The sequence below is a fragment of the Oncorhynchus keta genome, unplaced genomic scaffold (genome assembly GCF_023373465.1).
Source record: "Oncorhynchus keta strain PuntledgeMale-10-30-2019 unplaced genomic scaffold, Oket_V2 Un_contig_9447_pilon_pilon, whole genome shotgun sequence".
Taxonomy (NCBI): Eukaryota; Metazoa; Chordata; class Actinopteri; order Salmoniformes; family Salmonidae; genus Oncorhynchus; species Oncorhynchus keta.
This window is the reverse complement of record NW_026290547.1, coordinates 95,001-100,083: the sequence shown is the minus strand read 5'-3', so window position 1 is coordinate 100,083 and position 5,083 is coordinate 95,001.

Sequence of the window (5,083 nt, the reverse complement as noted above, 5' to 3'; positions counted from 1 at the left end):
GGCTGAGAAAGAGAGAGAGGCTTGGGCAAGGGGAGAGAGAGAGAGAGAGAGAGAGAGAGATTGTGGGGAGCAGTGACCAGTGGTATGATATTCACGCTACGGAGCAGAGGTCCCTTGAGTTATGTGATTCATATCATGGATAGCACCTCTCCTGCCGTTGGTCCACAGCCCTGTAATATAGCTGGTGTAAAACAGCAGTAATGGATCCTGCCTGACTGCCCAGATGCTGTGTTCCGCTCCTTCAGGAACACTCAGCTTGCTGGTATTAGCCTGGAAATGTCTGGCCACAAGCCTGCCTGACTGAGCTGCTCTGAATTCACGTCTATCTCACCTCACAGCCCAGGCCTGGTGAGGGGGTCCATTTAGGATTTAAATACCCACTGCCACCCCCTCCCCCTTACTCCATAGGTCACATAGGTTTCCTACCAAATGGCACCATATTCCCTACATAGTGCAGTACTTTTGACATTTGGGATACATATACAATGCCATCTAGTCAGAGGCTCATTTCACCTGCAACAAAGTGCTAAATAAGGGGTTGTTTGAAAGTTGGTCATATAAACACTGCCCCCAATTTTTTTTACAGGTAACATACCACATATTCTGTCTGAAATGGGTATTCTGTCTGAAATGGGTATTCTGTCTGAAATTGGTATTCTGTCTGAAATTGGTATTCTGTCTGAAATGGGTATTCTGTCTGAAATGGGTATTCTGTCTGAAATGGGTGTTCTGTCTGAAATGGGTGTTCTGTTTGAAATGGGTATTCTGTCTGAAATGGGTATTCTGTCTGAAATGGGTGTTCTGTTTGAAATGGGTGTTCTGTTTGAAATGGGTGTTCTGTCTGAAATGGGTGTTCTGTCTGAAATGGGTGTTCTGTCTGAAATGGGTGTTCTGTCTGAAATGGGTGTTCTGTCTGAAATGGGTGTTCTGTCTGAAATGGGTGTTCTGTTTGAAATGGGTGTTCTGTCTGAAATGGGTGTTCTGTCTGAAATGGGTGTTCTGTCTGAAATGGGTATTCTGTCTGAAATGGGTGTTCTGTCTGAAATGGGTGTTCTGTCTGAAATGGGTATGTTCCAGCAACACTTAGCACAAACACCCCACCATAACTCCTCTAGACGGGGTGCCTCCAGACAGCCCTGTCACTGAGACTTATTAGCCTGGTCACTGAGACTTATTACCCTGGTCACTGAGACTTATTAGCCTGGTCACTGAGACTTATTAGCCTGGCCACAGTGCCCTGTCACTGAGACTTATTAGCCTGGCCACAGTGCCCTGTCACTGAGACTTATTAGCCTGGCCACAGTGCCCTGTCACTGAGACTTATTAGCCTGGTCACAGTGCCCTGTCACTGAGACTTATTAGCCTGGTCACAGTGCCCTGTCACTGAGACTTATTAGCCTGGTCACAGTGCCCTGTCACTGAGACTTATTATCCTGGTCACAGTGCCCTGTCACTGAGACTTATTAGCCTGGTCACAGTGCCCTGTTACTGAGACTTATTAGCCTGGTCATGCACCACTCTGTGAAATGCACCCCTTGCCAAAATGCTTGGCACTGGGAAATTCATGTTACTTTGTCAGGGAGGGTAACAGTGATGTCTCTCCTCTCTGTCAGGGAGGGTAACAGTGATGTCTCTCCTCTCTGTCAGGGAGGGTAACAGTGATGTCTCTCCTCTCTGTCAGGGAGGGTAACAGTGATGTCTCTCCTCCCTGACAGGGAGGGAAACAGTGATGTCTCTCTTCTCTGACAGGGAGGGAAACAGTGATGTCACTCCTCTCTGAGTGCATTGTAAACTCCTCTCCACTCCTCTCCTCTCAACTCCTTTTCCCAGTGATGGAGTTAGCTCTTCTCTCTCTCTCTCTCTCTCTCTCTCTCTCTCTCTCTCTCTCTCTCTCTCTCTCTCTCTCTCTCTCTCTCTCTCTCTCTCTCTCTCTCTCTCTTCTCTCTCTCTCTCTCTCTCTCTCTCTCTCTCTCTCTCTCTCTCTCTCTCTCTCTCTCTCTCTCTCTCTCTCTCTCTCTCTCTCTCTCTCTCTCTCTCTCTCAAAGAATCAGTGGGTTTTGAAATGAGAGAGAAGGTGAGTTGTAGCCCCACAGCCGTTATTCACATAGAGATGCATTAAGAGCGTTTCAAAAGGGAACTATATGGATCAGTCCAGGCCTGTAGAATGCACAATAGTGAAGTATAGCGGTTTCTCACCTGGACATGAAGAAGGGAACTAAAAGTGTATCATTCTGTCCAGGTCTGGACATGAAACAGATTTTCACAGCTGAAATATTTAGCCTTTTTTTCTTTTTCTCTCTCAAAGCAATTCCTGGGACGGCTCTCTGAGATGTGGCAGACGAGACGTTCCCTGTTTCTTTCATTCAGCCATGACCATGAGGACAGACACACACACACACACACACACACACACACACACACACACACACACACACACACACACACACACACACACACACACACACACACACACACACACACACACACACACACACACACACACACAAACCCTCAAGAAGACATCCTGCCAAACAACATTTGGTTTTCTGCCATTGGTTGAACATGACCTCATTTCAGGAAGTTGCATCACAAAGACGTGTTGTGTTTCCTCCCACATGCTCTAATGCTCCGAGTCTTCCAACTAGGGACCTCTAATCATGGAGCAGCATTGGCACATCAAAAGACCACACACACACACACACACATTAAGTACAGTACTGTAGGTGCAGCAGGATGGAGAGAGGCTCTGCATGCTCTGAGACATTCTGTAATTGGAGATGAATTCTGAGGAAAGGATTCTGAGGAAAGGATTCTGAGGAAAGGATTCTGAGGAAAGGATTCTGAGGAAAAGATTCTGAGGAAAGGATTCTGAGGAAAAGATTCTGAGGAAAGGATTCTGAGGAAAGAATTCTGAGGAAATGATTCTGAGGAAAGAATTCTGAGGAAAGTATTCTGAGGAAAGAATTCTGAGGAAAGTATTCTGAGGAAAGTATTCTGAGGAAAGGATTCTGAGGAAAGAATTCTGAGGAAAGTATTCTGAGGAAAGGATTCTGAGGAAAGGATTCTGAGGAAAGGATTCTGAGGAAAGGATTCTGAGGAAAGGATTCTGAGGAAAGGATTCTGAGGGAAGGATTCTGAGGAAAGGATTCTGAGGAAAGGATTCTGAGGAAAGGATTCCAGTAGAAAACTAGCCTCCTCTCTTCCTCTCCACTCTTCTTCACTCCATTCAACGGCATTGTTTAGCTAATGGAGGTGAGAAAGACACACACACACACCTTTGGGATCGCAGGCAGCTTATGCACGAGGAGTCTATCTACAGTGCCTTCGGAAAGTATTCAGACCCCTTGACTTTTTCCACATTTTAGGGAGTTTTTTTCCCATTCTTCTCTGCAGATCCTGTCAAGCTCTGTCAGGTTGGATGGGGAGCGTCGGTGCACAGTTATTTTCAGGTCTCTCCAGAGATGTCCGAACGGGTCCAAGTCCGGGCTCTGGCTGGGTTACTCAAGGACATTCAGACACCTGTCCCAAAGCCACTCCTGCGTTGTCTTGGCTGTGTGCTTAGGGTCGTTGTCCTGTTGGAAGATGAACCTTCGCCCCAGTCTGAGGTCCTGAGCACTCTTGAGCAGGTTTTCATCGAGTATCTCTCTGTACTTTGCTCCGTTCATCTTTGTCTCAATCCTGACTAGTCTCTTAGTCCCTGCCGCTGAAAAACACCCCCACAGCATGATGCTTCCACCAGCACGATTCACTGTAGGGATGGTGACAGGTTTATTACCAGTGAAAGAAATGGCTCTGAGGTGCTTACTCTGTGTTTTTCTTCAGTTCTAAGTCATGATGCAACATGGGTGGGTGATGCTACAGTGTTCTTCTGTGTGACATTTCAAATGAATGACCACAACATGGTCTGCATCCCAACAACACCATATTCCCTATAAAGTGCACTACTTTAGAACCAGAGCCCTACTGACCTGTTGAAAGCATTACAGATATAGGCATAGTCTCTTCATCTGATTTATAATGTCATCTAAATCCCCAAATGAATTCAGCTGGGATTGAAACAAATCTACTGATTTGTAGAAGGTTTGGCTCATTCTTTTAAATTACCCTTTTTCGTGGTTTCCAATTGGTAGTTACAGTCTTGTCCCATCGCTGCAACTCCCCTACGGACTCGAGAGAGCGAAGGTCGAGAGCCGTGCATCTTCCGATACACAACCCAGCCAAGCCGCACTGCTTCTTGACACAATGCCCACGTAACCCGGGAAGCCAGCCGCACCAATGTGTTGAAGGAAACACTTGTATACCTGGCGACAGTGTCAGCGTGCATAGCATCATGCCCGCCACAGGAGTCGCTAGAGCGCGATGGGACAAGAACCTCCCTGCCGGTCAAACCCTCCCCTAACCTGGATGACACTGGCTGTGACAGAGCCTGGACTCAAACTAGGATCTCTAGTGGCACAGCTGGCAATGCAATGCAGTGCCTTAGACCACTGCACCACCCGGGAGTCTGTTTTCTCATTCTGATCACATTCGAGGGTGTTTTCTCATTTTTATGAACATTTAGGGTCAATATTAATTAGGCTTACTGGCTAGGTCATATGGAGACAGATTCATCTCCATTTATAAACTGTTATTAATTATCATGGAATGGCTGAGAGCAAACGATGATGATAACCATCACAGAGTGTGTGTGTGTGTGTGTGTGTGTGTGTGTGTGTGTGTGTGTGTGTGTGTGTGTGTGTGTGTGTGTGTGTGTGTGTGTGTGTGTGTTTAGGACACTAAATCACAGGGATGCCAAGGTAAATACACTCCCTGGCTAATTATCTGTCTGTCTGTCTGTGTGGGGAATGAGAACAAATGACATTGTGCTGGCCCCTGATAAGTGGAAAAAGTACCCAATTGTTCTACTTGAGTAAAAGTAAAGATACCTTTTTTTTATTTTTTCTCCCCAATTTCGTAGTGTCCAATTGTTGTAGTAGCTACTATCTTGTCTCATCGCTACAACTCCCGTATGGCTCGGGAGAGACGAAGGTTGTAAGTCATGCGTCCTCCGATACACAACCCAACCAGCCGTACTGCTTCTTAA